Genomic DNA, 15,442 nt, shown 5'->3' on the forward strand with positions numbered 1-15,442 from the left:
CTTATAAATCTTAATACTAATAAGTATTCAGATATATATGTTAACTCGTATATCACTTTGACTTACTATGGGTGAAAGTTATATACTAACTCGAGTACTCTGTATCTTGGGTGATAGCGGTTAATATATGATATTTGATTATCTGTATTAGTACCCGTATCCGGTATAGGATAATGACATCCCCTTAAGGAGCTCAATAAGGTTTATTACGCTAAACCCTGCAGGTTGATTAAGTTCAGGCGTAATAATAAAGATTGAGTGGTACTGCTTAAGGAATTATTAAGAGATTAATTAATTTAAGCTGTCAGAGCTCTAATTAATTAATGGATGTCGGATATTTTAAATACGGAGATTTAATAAGTCTAAATACAAGCCCCGACTCATCACCGGCAATAAAGGGGTAAGTCAGTATCGGTTCTCTAGTGGAATGAACTGATATTTATAAATTAATTATGGTCTGGGCTGACCATAGATAAATTAATTTATTTGAGGCCCATCTTTATTCCTTGTATCTGGTCCCTGGGCTGGCCCAATGTCTCCTAGCCCAAGTAGGGCAGAAATCGCTTATCACAAAGAAAGAAGCGCCCCATACGTATTTAATTCTCTATTAAATACAGCTGTCAGCTCTCAAGAAAATACACTGATAAAATTAGGGTTTTTGAGAGCAGAGGAGGCGCAGAAAAACGTGAGAAGCTTTTCTGTCTTGGGAATTTCCATAGCTCGTTGTCCATCCAACGTTGGGAATTGAGCGGGATACAGTCGAGAAGATCAGAGCTGGAGTCTGAATCATTCGACGCGATCATCAGTCATCTGTGCATCCAATTCTCAAGTAAGTATCTCCTAACACCTAAGTGCAGCTGTTAAATTCATAGGAGCATGTTAGGAATTAATCGTTGTATGATGAATTAATAATAATCCAAGAAACGATCATCGGGCAATCGAGTATTAATTCAATTTAATATTCCTTCAGCCAGGACACGCATATGAGGAGGTGGTCAGGGAAGTGTTCGATTTGATACAGGTGGACATCAACCCAACCTGCGGACCTTTGGGCATGAGCTTCTCCATAAGGGGAGAAACCAGAGATATGTCCGTGAATGAGCTTAATCTCAATCTAGGAATGGTGAAGTTGAAGGACCTGCAGAAGAAGGAGTATAAGGACGCGAAGAGAGGAATTCCCACCTTCACTGCACAGGAGTGGGATGTCATGTGGGTAGAAATCGGCGATGGAGGACAGTTCAGGACCCAAAAGGTAAAAGGGCATAGGATTCGCGACTCAGCCCTGAGGGTTTGCCACCGCATCCTCTCGTACTCCCTCTTTGGCAAAATTGACAGCGGGAATGCTATGTCCAAAAAGGATCTCTACATCCTTTGGGCAATGCATAGCGGGGTGAAGCTCAACTTTGGAGCTTTTCTGATCGAGCACATCGACTCCATCGTCAGCAAGCCTAATCAGAGGCTCTCCTGCATCCAGTTCACCACCGCATTTGCCCAGGTGAATGAGATTGAGATCGAGGAAGGGAACACCAAGATTGAGGTGGAGAAGCTGAACATCGAAGCCCTGATCCGCATGAAGGATGTCAGGATGGACCGTGGTGTGCCCAAATTTACCAACCCAGACGAGAGGGAAGTTTCGGCGGCCGAAGCCCAAAGCCCTGCTGTGGGCAAAGGAAAAGAGAAGGTGGAGGAGTCAGAGTCAGAGGAAGAGGGAAGTCAGCTGGACAGGATTGAGAAGATGATCGTGGAGACCCAGGTTGCACTGGCAGCAACCTAAAAGGCCCTGTTGGCTTTCTTCAAGCACCAAGGGTGCAGGTACTCACCTGCACCTGCCCCTTGAATTTCACCCTCCCTAGGTTGTTAGTTTTTATTTTGTTTTGTTTTGTTATGTCTTTGTGTGTTTGTTCTGTTTGTCTGTTGAGTCCGTCTGGCCAAAGCTGCGGAAAGGGTAACCTTCTGCCTGCACCGGTGTTTTGCCCAAAAAGCAACACACTTGGTGCAGGCACCCAAAGCAATGGCCATTTTTTTTTTCTGTGTCTTTTGTTGTTTGCTTTTCTCGTTTGTTTTGTTTGTGTTTGCTGTTTTCCTTGACCCCCTCCACACACCCACTTTGCCCAAAGCAAAGTGTGTGTGTGGGGGGGGCCAAGGCTTCTGTTGTTGTCACCCTTTGCCTTAAGGCAAAGTGTGTGAGTGGGAGGGAAGACCCGGTATCTTTTTATTGTTTTAGAAGTTTTGAGTCCAGCATGCTGTTCAATCAATGTTACTCAGCTTTGATGATTTAAGAGTTCAATTTTGTAAGTAGGAGTCTACAAGCTTTGTACCGTATGTAGTTGAGGACGATGGATGGGGATTTGGGCATACCATGTGAGGATTTGAGCCTTGATATATGCTGTTTTATGCCCATAACAATTTTTCATTTCGTTGTGTGAATTTTGTCATCTTGATTTAGGGTAATGCTAGAACTTGCTTTGATTCTTAGTCGAACCCTGTGTACATAGTCTAGGTGTGTTAAATGATTTAGGCAAATTCTTTCTTTAGCCCACAGAGCCAAATCGACCGACCGTACATCTATCACTTGTGAACCACTTTTGAGCTTAATAATTCGTTTGAATTCACTTATAAATTTGCCCAGAATTGAACCATCCCGGTCAAACTAAACTTAAGGGCAAAAGAAGATAAGATAGTGTAGTGGACCTTATGGGGGCAGAACTAATACAAAACAAAAACGCAAAAATGGGACATCTAATCCCAAAGTAAATAAAAAGTCCAGAAAGAAAATAAAAAAAGAGAGAGAAAAAGTAAAAGAAAAAAATGGAGGAAGAATAAAGGGAAGAATGTGCTTAGGCTCGCAAAAATAGGCAAGGGTTTTAAATCTGGGAAGTCATATGCCCAGAACGAAGTTCAGAATGACCTTAGCCTCGTACCAAAAATTCCCACCTTATGGCTTAAGCCATATTACAACCAATGAAAGACCTAATGAGATGCACCTAGGGCTTTGACTAAAGGGGAAGACAATAGAAGATAGGCAAGCTTATGGTCAGAACCCAATCAAGATGTCCTGAGTGTAAACACGAGCCCAAACACTTGAGAGAAAGAGTGAAAGGGGAGGAACATCCTTATGCCCAGAACCCGATCCTGACTCAACTGATGGCATGTATGTTTGATTGATCATACTACTGGTTGCTTCTCTTAATCTTCATTTGCTGATGGACTGAGAAAGTATAGCATGCTGTGTGTTTTCGTTTTTCTTATGTTTTTGTGTGTCTGTTTTGTCCGTGTCTGTACTTGGGCAAAATCATGCATGCACGCTTGAGGACAATCGTGTTTAAAGTGTGTGCGTGTGATGAGCCCAAGTTTGTGCTCTGTTTTTGTGTTTGTTTTAGGTCTAGATCGAGTCTTTTTCCTTTTGTTTCTGTTGTTTGGTCGCCTGGGAGGGCGTAGTTCAGTGGCAGGACCAGCTTGTGGGCAAGAGGTGCTCTAGGGGTCGAAAGTGCCGTCACCTCTCGTGAAAGAGGTATGCGCCGGAAGCAAGGGGAATGGAGGCAAAACCATCCCTTATGCCCATAAGTACCGCACGAGAGCTGGCAGGCAAGAGAAGAAAGGGCAGGGGAAGAAGACGGAGGCACAACAGGCGGGCGAGGGAGGACTGCAAGTGGGAGTTCGATATGGGCCGAAGGCGGCAGCTATCCAAAAGAGACCGATGAGGCCAAACCACCGCCTTATCCAAAAGGAAACATATCTCCATGAAGATTAGGTCTGAAAAGGGATAAATATCTCCATGCTTGCATGGATCCGGCCGCAACAACATGGGCTGGGCCTTAGGTTGCCCTAATCACTCCTATAAATACCCGAAGAGCTTCTAAAGCCAAGGGTGCTGAAGGACCGTCCTGTTGTGCAGTATTTGTGAAATTGAAGCTAGCCCGGGCTGTGGGCATAATCTGTTACTTTTTCGTTACATGTTTTGCACGACACTTTTGGCCGTAGGTACTTATATTTCCCTTTAAGCAATTTCAATTTCAGTTATGTTTTCCTTTATATCTTTTGCTTGTGTTATTTACTTTATGTTCGGCTAAGTTTATATTCTGATTTAGGCAAGATGATCTAAGCATGATCACTTAACTCGAGAGGTCTAATTTGGGCATAACAACTGTATGAGCATATTCCCGATACACTAGGTTTGATTCCAATAAGGCTGTAACAACTTGGTTAATTAATTGATCACTAGTTAACTAGGGAGTTTTGGTCACAAGTAATAATTTGGGCATAAGGCGAAACGCCATCGACCTCCAAAATAGTACAACGAGTGTTGGAGCTGTGACTGCTGTGAAATATCGGCGTAAGAGTCAAGTGGGTCTATCTAATTCCTAAAGCATTATGGGCAAAGCACAACTAGCGATAGGCCATCGCAGAGAGCGTGGATGTTGCCCGGGGTAGTTGATTTCCATTAGCTGACCCTTCTAAGGGATCATAAACTGAAAGGATAGATTAGGCAAGGGGTTTTTGCGTGCGTGACGAGTGACAATAGGGGCGCAACAATTCTTATGCCTATAACCACTGGTATGCGAGTATAGTGACTAATCTTTGCATCAATGATCGAGTGTCCAGTTCATGTTTAGTGATTCAAACCTAAATCAGAATTATTTTGTTATTTGATTTATCTACCTTATTATTTCAGTTTAGGTTGGAAACCTTGTTCTGCCCATAACCACGTTTTGGTCAGAACACTGCAGGATACAAAACCCTTTTAGTGACACCTTTGCAGGAGAAGTTACTGCTCAGTTCCCTGTGGATTCGACTCTGGACTTACCACTAGCTAGACTAGTTGTGGGCACAGGATATTTTATTTGCACGAAGCTCAAACGACGGCTTCGTCAGAGCTGAAGAGAAGTCCAGAGTTAAAAAGGCTGCCAGAGCTGACGAGCAATCGCCAGATCTGTCAAAAATGCCAGTGCTGTCAAGAAAGCCAGAGCAGACAAGGCTGCCAGCTCTGGCGGGCACCTATCAAAAACTTGCTGACAAGAAATGGAAGAGCAAAACTGTGGAAGCTATCAAAGCCATATCTGTCCACCTCTGCCACCGGTGATTGTTGATCCAACCCAACCACTACCGAAGTAAGGAGATCCAGGCAGCTTCATTTTTGGTATTAGTTTGGGTAGAGCTGGGGAGGTCTCGGGCATGTTAGATTTGGGTGCGGCAGTCAATTTGATGCTATTTGATATTTTTCAAAAGTTGGGCTAGAACGAAGATGAGCTGAAGTGCACTAATAGAGACTTCAGCTAGCTGGCGGTGCTATTAGCAACCCACATGGACTTTTGGAGGATGTCGAAGTCACTGTGAGAGGAATCAAAGTGTTGGCAGATTTTGTGGTGCTCGATGCAGGGAAAGGCATTAGAGGAGAGAACAACCATCTTGTTCTGCTTGGCCGGCCTTTTATGGCTATTACCCAGACTCGCATTGATGTGGGATCTGGAACTTTGAGTATGGTCGGGTCAGGTAGATCAGTAACGTTCTCTATTTTCGATAAGAAACCTGCTATTTCTACTTCTTTATTGCATATCCATTCTTATGTTGAGATTTCTGACCCTCTGGAAGAAGTGGAAATTTTCAGCACTGACAATCTTTTGCCAGCTTTGACCAGGCCGCCAGCTCTGGCGAGCAACTGCCAAAATTATGCTGAGGTGAAATTGACGAATACCTGCCCGGAGGAGGATGAAATTGTGCAAGAGTTTCTTGATAACCTGCATGATGAGGTGGCCATTGTAGACGAATTATTGGACAAGCTACCACATGAGAAAGTAAAAATGCCAGACTTCGTAGCTCACTTGAAAGAGGACACAGCCGTTGAAGAAGAATGGACTGACATGCTGCAATGCAATGATGGTGTCGTGCAAGGGTTGTTGTGCGTACTGCCCTTGGAGGAGAAGAAAGAGGGGAGCTTGCAATCTGGCTCCCGTAAAAGAGTTGGAATTTTTTTTGAATTCGATTAGCGATGTATGCTCATTAGGAGGACCCGCAGCCGCAATCAAAGAGGATGTGTGTTCATAGGGACTAAGGCAGCTGAAGCTTCAATATGACTTCGGTTAAGGGTTTCTCTAAGTCGGGCTGGCAACTTTAAAACTAGCGCTTTGTGGGAGGCAACCTACAGTTTGCTTTTTGTTTCTTTTTTCTGTTGTTTCCTTGTTTTCTTTTGTGTGTCTTGTTTTGATGCCTTTCATGTTGGTTTAATCTTTTTGGTGTTCTTGTTCTTGTTGCAGACGAATTTAATCGCCAGCTCTGACAAACTCTCTAGCGCTGTCTAAGGCGACCAACGCTGACTTTTCAGCTAGAGCTGACAAGGCCGCCAGCGCTGACAAGGGATGCCAGCGCTGTTTTTTTCCCTCGCAGAGTTCTTAAAGCTAGTAGGCCGTAAACCCTATACCTCACGCTACATGCTTTCAACCTTCGCTGCCCCTCACCGTGCTTCTTTTTCTCACTGCCAATAATCAGGGACGTTCCTCTAACTCTTTTTATCTTTTTCCCTGAGGACATGGCTTTATTTTTTGTGGAGGGGGGTGTCTTATCTTGATGAGTGCATGTGCATGCTTCTGATTAGGCGATTGGTCCCTCTGTTCTTAGCTTGTTCTTGGATGCTTGTTAATTGTTATGAATGTGTGGAAGAGATGGTTTTTGATGTGAATTTCGGGTTAGTGTTGAATGGTGGTTATTCTGGTTTTGCTTTTGATATATGTTTCTTGTTTGTGCAAAGAAGTATGAGTTTTGTTGCAACACGATTCTAAGTAAGTAAAACGTGATTTGTCCGGTAGATGCTAGAGGGAGTGTTGTCATTGTGATTGCCTACGATCGTATCCTTATATGTGAAATGTTTGAATGCTGGAAGTATTGACAGTTTTGAACATCTGGCCAGCTCTGAAAATCTGGCCGGCTCTGAAAATCGTGACAGCTCTGAGTCTCTGCTCCGCTAGTTTAACTATGAGCATGGAAAACCATGTGAGAAGACTTTGGAGTACATTCAAATGGTTTTATTTCACGAATTATGGCTGAACTGTCGAAATGTAAGTGATTAAGCACACAAAGTGTGAGAAAAGAAAAGTTGTGGAATGGAGATACTGATTATAAAGGCGATCACATTAGGGAATTCACTTCTAGCGGTCGAATTATTTGCATTACTACTGTGTTACTTCTTAAACTTTAAGCTACTTGCATGATCTGAGATATATGTGTTGATTGGGAAATTTTGAATTGACTTGTTGAATATTTGGATAGAAATAATCATCGTGGAACGCTCTCTTTCTTATATTAATACTGATTTTGCTTGAGGACAAGCAAAAGGCTAAGTGTGGGGGGTTGATTTCTGTCTAATTGTTCTTATTTTGGGGGTTTGATTGTGCTAAGTCTAAGTTAATTGTTCTGGAATTTGGTGCATTTATGAGTCTGTTTGATGCTTTGTAGGAGCTTTTGATAAAATGGGAGGAAGAATGCTAAGTTGGAGCTTTTGGATCAGAAATTGCTTATTTTAGCTCAAAGTGGTTCCGCAACGCTGACAGGGCCGCAGCGCTGACAACTCCGCAGCGCTGACAGGGCCGTAGCGCTGACATGGTCGCAGCGCTGACTACATCTCCAGAGCAGAGTACACCTCCAGAGCAGATTACATCTCCAGAGCAGACTACATCTCCAGAGCAGATTATATTTCCAGAGCAGACTACAATTCTACAGAGCTGAATATTCCAGAGCTGACTTCATGTCCAGAGTTGTCAGTTACGCTTAAGGCTGCCAGCACTGCTCCAGAGCTGGCAAACACTCGCCAGCGCTGCTGTTACTTGCCGAGCACCCTTTCCAACTTGAACTTTCCTTTGCTGTCACGATTCTATCTCTTAGGCCTTATTTGGCTGGGCCGTTCTTGATGGTCTTTAGGGTTGATGAAAGGTAGTCTATATAAGGCTTAACGTTCATCATGAGAGCGATCTTTTTAGCCTTCGGACCAAGATAATCTTCTACCTTAGGCATCAAAACACTTTACAGTTTTTCTCGTTTTCATAGTTCTTAAGATTTCTGAGTTTTTGTTCTAAGTTAGCGTTTAATTCAGTTTGGCTTAGTTTTCCGTTTCGAAGTTGTGACCAGTGACAGTGATTCGATTCTCGCCACGTTATTGGTATTTCTTATTTAGGTTAACTTCTTTGAATTTACATGAATTATGTTGCGCTTTCAATTTGCAATTTCGTTTCTATCAAAGTAGATTAGAAGTTTTTATTTAAAGTTTTTTAAATTCTAAGCATAGTAGCTTTTAATTCTTAGTAGTCTTTAGTTTATCGCTTTTAATTCTGGCTAGGGTTAGTATTTTATTTCTGCATAAGTATTTGTGTTTTGTTCTTTTCTGCCTAGTTATTTGTAAGTGTAGTTTTAAGTTCAGTTTTCAATTACAAGTCTTAGTTTAATTATAATTTTCAAACCAAAACTTTACTGCTTTCGCTGTGATACAATTAGGAGCCTTGTTGAATCTTCCTTGAGAGATGACTTGGGTCAACTTATCATGTTAGGATGTCCTTGTTCTATTGCAAGTCAATCTAGAGGTGTTTTAGTTTGAGTCACGAGCTATGGAAGAACAGGAAGCGTTCAATCTGGTACTTTCATACTTTCGGTTCTCGGTGTTTCATTCACAACAATGACAAAAGAAAGTTAAACACATTTGATAGCAAGGCTGATCCAGGAATTTTTCTTGGAAACTCTGGAACTGAACGATCCAGCAAAACCTATCGAGTGTTTAACTCTCAAACTCTTTGTGTGGAAGAAACACCACATGTTATTTTTGACGAGTCTACTGATGATTTCAGGATATAGGAAACTGAAAGAAATGCTGAGAACATTGAAGTTTTCAGGACTGAAATGAAAAGCACCTAACCCACTACAGTGTTGGTGTGGGGACCAGGAAAAGAAGAGTGACTCAACTAGAAACACCTCTAGTTTGACTTGCAATAGAACAAGGACATCCTAGCGATGGTAAGTTAACCCAATGTCGTCTCTCAAGGAAGATCTTTAAGGGCAATTAATTATGTCACAAGAAAGCTATAAACTAAGGATTGAAAGCTGTAAAATTATCTAAAGCTGGGAAAATAAACTTAACTAGAAACTTAAACTAAAGAATTATCTAGGCATGAAACTATTAAACCCTAGGCAAGAATTAAACCAACTTAAAGTAAAGAATTAACTAGACAAATTGAATTTAAATAACTTTAATTAAAACTTATAATCTAATCTAACTAGGCAGAAACCAAAGTGCATAATTTAAAGAAAGCATCATAAAAACGCATAAGTAAATTTGCAGAATTTAAAGAAAGCATAAGTAAAAGCAAATAAATAAACTTGGTTAAAGAAATACCATAAATCGTCTCGAGAAGTAATCTATCACGTAATCACAAGCCAAGAAATAACTAAAAACTTAACTAAATCGAAAACTAACTAAAAACAATAAAAGTCGACAACTATGAAAGCACTAAGAAAGCAAGTAAATCCTAAGTTTCGGATGCCAAGGAAAAGGATCTCAAAGGCGTCTAAAACTAGGGCAAAAGGTTGATTTTACAATAAAAACTAAACCCTATTTATAGACCTCAAATTCCTCTTGATCACCATGGAAGTTGCCATACAAAGTAGAACTCTAAAGGCAACAAAATCGTGCAAGATAAGGCAACTCCAGCTGGATGTGCGCTCTGGAAAACACTTCTTCTCTGGCCAATTTCGCAGCTCTGCCTCGGCAAGGCAGAGCTAAAAATATCAGCTCTGACGAAAATAACTCTGCTCTGGAAAGGTGGTCAGAGCTGGAAGTCAGCTCTGGAACGGCATGACAGAGCTGAAAGTCAGCTCTGGTGAGTAGGGCAGAGCTAAAAAGTCAGCTCTGGTGTCGCGCGCTCTGAAAAGTCAGCTATGGCAGTTTGACTCTGGCGTTTGACTCTGTAAAGTACAGAGCTGAAAAGTCAGCTCTGGCACTTAGCTCTGCTCTGCTCTGGAGATGTCTGCTCTGCTCTGGTACAGAGCTATCTTCGCAGCTTTGGCGCGGGCCTTCAGCTCTGGCCAGCTCTAGCGACAGTGCTGGGCTGGCTGCTCAGCTCTGCACACCAAAACACCTAAAAAACGCCAATTTCATCCACAATTGCACTCTTCCATCTATAAAATCTAAATCTCCTGCAAAGCATCAAACAAACCATAAAACGCACCAATTTCCAGAAGATTAACTAAAAATATACGCATTCAAACCCCAAAAATTAACACAATTAAGCATAAATCAAAGAGGATACTGAAAAGTTTCAGTATCAAATGATCAGTCAAAGGTCTGAAGGTCCGACTGGAGTTACTACAGATAGCATCAGTTAAGGGGGAACTCCGACAGCTGAAGAACAAGTTAAACCTGCTGCAGCAACACCAATTCAACACTCCCCTGCTCGAGAAACATATGAAGGACTCAGAACCATCCTGACTGAATAACCTCCACCATCGCCAGAAGAAATCAAGAAGTATCGAAGATGGCTTGAACTCCACTCAAAGGAAAACATCATCGGAGAACCATCAGACGGTGTGAAGACTCGAAGATCAATGTGCAACCTCGTCTACGACATAAACCAAAACTGCATCTATGAAGATAAGAATTTCAGCTGTTTCTTATCATCTACGGAGCCCAAGGACATTGAACAAGCTCTGAAGTCTACTCAATGGGTCATCGCAATGCAAGAAGAACTCAATGAATTCAACCAAAATTCAGTTTGGGAACTTGTGGATCGCCCAGACGATGCAAAAGTGATTGGTTTGAAATGGATTTTCAAAAATAAGAAAGACGAAGAAGGTCACGTGGTGAGAAACAAAGCAATGCTAGTGGCCAAAGGGTACATTCAAGAAGAAGGAATCGACTACGATGAAACCTTTGCACCTGTTGTAAGACTGGAAGCAGTCAGGCTCTTCTTAGCCTTTGTCGCTCACAAAGGATTCAAAGTACATCAAATAGATGTGAAGTGCGCATTTCTCAACGGAGTGCTCACCGATGAAGTCTATGCGGAACAACCTCCAAGTTTTGAGGTTGCTGGACCAGAAAAGGTGTACAAGCTGAAGAAAGCGCTATATGGATTGAAGCAAGCTCCAAGAGCATGCTATGATACTCTCTCTGAGTATCTAGTTGAACAATGATTTAAGAAAAGATTAGTTGACAGAACCATGTTCACTTTTGGTGAAGCACGGAATCACCAACACTTAAACTAGAAACTGGAAAGCAATAAATGACACATGGGTTTACGTGGTTCGGCCATCAAGACCTACGTCCACGGGAGTTCTTTGTTGGTTTTCACTATAGCTCGAGAAAGTTTACATTTTACAAGTGTGTTGCTGGAATGAGTTGATCCCCTAGTTTTCCAATAGATGTGCTTTTTATAGTTTGTGAGCAAACCCTAATTCTAAAAGCCCACTCATCTAGTCAATTGGGCCCAAAACTCAGTACAATGGTCTTATTCCCGAAGTTGAACTATCATACGTAGCTGCGCAGGAAAGGCACTTTGGTGGCGCTGCTCTGACTGCGCAGCGCTGCCGCGCTGCTTTGGTCTGCACTGCTCTGCTCTGGTCTGCGCTGCTCTGGTCTGGCTGCGCTGTTCTGTCTGGCTGCGCAGCTCTGCTGCGCTGCTCTGGTTTGGCTGCGCGGCTGCACGGGAAAGCTACTTGGCTGCGTGGGAAGGTTTCTGTGTGCAATCATTCTTCACTCCATCTACTTAGGTGGATTTCTTACTCTTTTATCCAAGATATCCGATCGTACCTGCGCTGTTAGTTTCTGTAATAATAATAATAGTAATAATAAGGTAAAATAAGCTTAGATTGCTAAGCACAGCGCTGATGGGAATTACAGTCCTCATCAGCTACTCCCCCCTAGTCTAGTTGAACAGCGTTCTCTTTGTTCAACTAGTGGTGTGTGGTGTGAAGTCAGCGCTGTGCTGCTCTCCCGTGTCAATTAAGCATACACGATTCCCTGCGACTTATTAGACAAGAACTGTCAATCTTTGCAAAAATGATAAAGACAAAGTATTTTAATGCTGGAAATAAGCTGAGATAAAAGAGATAGCAATTATTCCTTTTGATTCGTCGAACATCATTAAAGATAATAAGGGCTTGGATAACCTGTGCTGGGAAGACTCAAGTGATCTGCGTTGACAACCTCGCGTTGACTGCGCTGCACCGACTGCGCTGACAACCCCACGCTGACTGCGCTGCACTACCTGCACTGACAAAGATGATACACTCCCGCAGCGCGGCCCTTAAGATGGTACATTTCCGCAGCGCGGCCCTTAAGATGGTACATTTCTGCAGCGCGGCCCTTAAGATGGTACATTTCCGCAGCGCGGCCCTTAAGATGGTACATTCCGCAGCGCGGCCCTTAAGATGGTACATTTCCGCAGCGCGGCCCTTAAGATGGTACATTCCGCAGCGCGGCCCTTAAGATGGTACACCCCTGTCTAACTTTCGCGGCTTACGATATTCCTGCGCGGAGCATAGACAATCAAAGAACCCTGTCTAACTTTCGCGGCTTACGATATTCCTGCGCGGAGCATAGACATTCTGAACTGACAACGGCTCGGACATTCTGCGCTGAAAACTACTGAGATAACTGAGATAGCTGCGCTGAGATAAATGTCCTGACTGCGCTGAGATAACTGCGTTGAGGTAGCTGCCCTGAGGTAGCTGAGATAACTAGATAGCTGAGATAGCTGCCCTGACTGTGCTGAGATAGCTGCGCTAAGATAGCTGCGCTGAGGTAGCTGCCCTGAGGTAGCTAAGATAACTGAGATAGCTGCGCTGAGATAGCTGCGCTGAGATAACTGCGCAGAAGTAGCTGAGATAAATATCCTGACTGCGCTGAGAAGACCCAAATTCTACTTAAGGCTTTCCTCTCCGAAGCGTGGCTGAATTGCCACTAAAGCTCATTTTATGCCGAAGCAGGTTTTCCAGCATTGTTAACCATTACTGATGTGCTGTAAATTTTCAAGAAAAATACAGATGGCAACATATACCCTACTCCCTCCCTCTTAGTAACATGTGCATGATTAAAATAAACATGTTATGTGTATGCTTGTGATTGGTGTTCCTACTTGTGATGCTAGTGACAGGGCTAGTATGACTCTATGGTCCCAAAGTATGTTATCCAAATTATGTTCCAAGCCCTAGCACGTATGCAGAAGGTGTGCAGCTTCGTATACTTAGTCAATTCATATTTTAGACCTAGGCACATATGCAGAAGGTGTGCAGCTTCGTATACTTAGTCAATTCATATTTTAGACCTAGGCACATATGCAGAACGTGTGCAGCTTCCAAGACATAATATCAAATTCCCAAATCCCTTCAAGAGATAATATAAATCATGATTTTTCTCAAGTGGTAAAGTATAACATTTTCCAAATCCCAATAATGCTTACATGCTTCGATGAAATAACTTAAGATCATGTAGTGAGAAATTTCAGTTCTGCGAAGTACCTGTAGGTCTTCCAATCATATCGGGTGTTCAAAGGAATGGTGTTTATTTCTCTAGTCACTCCCCAATACCTTCATGTTCCCTGCAGAAGTATGTCTCGCAACTGCACTGCAGTCGGCTTCCATGTTGACCCTGAAGACGGGAAGGAGTACTCCACTCGCACGAAGTACCTGCGCTACCTTGGTGTCTTCACCGAGAACTTAATCAGAGCGGCTGCGCAGCTCGCTTGAACGTGATCAGGGTTCCAGAGGAGAGGGGAGAACCCGAGCTGACTGCGCAGCTTAATAACAGAGGAGAGGGACGGCCAGAGCTGGCTGTGCAGCTAAACAAGGCCCCTATTGCAACACGTTGTACCCTGCTTGAAGTCTTTGTGATCGGCTGTGAAGGCCGAGTCAGGCTACATGGGATCGGGTGCTAATGTCGTCGCCTAAGTCAGGTCTGAGTGTAATAAGGTAAATCTTGAAGATCACCACATGCGCTGCTTTTGAAGAACTTCGCCCTGTGCTGCCTTCGAAGACTACCATACTGCGCTGACCTCGAGGACTACCACCATGTCCGCACCGAATCAATTTTAGCTTATCCCCGAAGACCACCGCCTGCTCTACCCTCAAAGGCCCCCGCCTGCGCTGCCCTCCAAGGCCTCCGCCTGCGCTGCCTTCGAAGGTTACCACCTTGTGCTGCCCTCAAAGGCCCCCGCCTACGCTGCCTTCAGAGGACTCCACCTGCGCTGCCCTCAAAGGCTCCCGCCTGCGCTGCACTCTTCAGCGCTGTCATCTTTGTCAATCCGCCTCGAGGGCTATATCAAGAGTGTCCGAACTGCGCTAATGAGCTGCCCTTCTCCCTTCCCCCTGCGCAGCATATTCCTTCGTTTCGCTGAGAATTCCCAAGCAACGCTGGAACCCGGCGACCTTTTACTGCGCTGAATAATGATGCTGAGTCAACGTGGGAAACTGACAGCCTCTTCCTGCGTTGAATAACGGTGTTGGGTCAGGGTTGGAGACTGACAGCCTATTCCTGTGCAGCCTGTTCCTGCGCTTCTTGTGATACTGAAAAACCTCTTCGTATCAAGACTTTAATAAAGCCCGCAGGCTGGAGTGCCGTAACAGCCAAATTGAAGATTTGTCCAGTATGACACTTGGAAGTTCAACAAGCTCCTAGCTCCAACGCCAGCTCTGCTCTGAGATTATAGAAAAAAACACAAAACAACGCTGCCACATCAATTTCCCATAATTTAGATAACATGAGTGTAAATTTCAGTTCAAAAATTTAGATAATGTGTTCCTCAACAAATCGATGTCAGTAAGTGAATTAGTGAGGTCAGGGTAGTTCAGTTTAATTCCAAGAAATCCACAAAGTATTTCCAAAATAATGCAAGTGACAATGAACAATTCACCATCCGTACAACATTGCTTCGTCAGTTTAGAGCAGAATTAGCACTGCTATATAAGCGAAATCCCATCTGACACCATGTTATGTCCCTATCCCGACCAATTAAACCAATATTCAAGTGTTTAAACATGATTCATATTCAATGTATCTCATTGGTTGTAGAACCAAAGGCCATAAGGACTCCCACCATATAGCTTATAAAGCGAGTACATAGCAGTTTAGTAGTATCAATTAGTGTTTAGTATCATCATTGCATAACACCATATCTATCTCTTTAGCGCAAGTAGCAAACCCCACGTCTCATAAACAGTTAAGAGAATCACAACCCCGCAAATGTAATCTAGTACGCAATCACCATTGTATTTACGCAATAAAGTGAGAAGACACGATGACTTAGCTTAAGGCTTTATCAGAGTTAGACCAGCACCGGTATTTCATAAAATAAAATTATAAGCATCATAATTTTTTTTTCATATGCTGCCTTCTCACCGTGACAGTGCAAAATCATAACAAAATAGCAACAATATCAATCCCAACATTGGTCTCAAAATCATAGCGAATAGCAGA

This window comes from Salvia miltiorrhiza, chromosome 5 (genome assembly GCF_028751815.1).
Source record: "Salvia miltiorrhiza cultivar Shanhuang (shh) chromosome 5, IMPLAD_Smil_shh, whole genome shotgun sequence".
In the NCBI taxonomy this organism is placed as follows: domain Eukaryota; kingdom Viridiplantae; phylum Streptophyta; class Magnoliopsida; order Lamiales; family Lamiaceae; genus Salvia; species Salvia miltiorrhiza.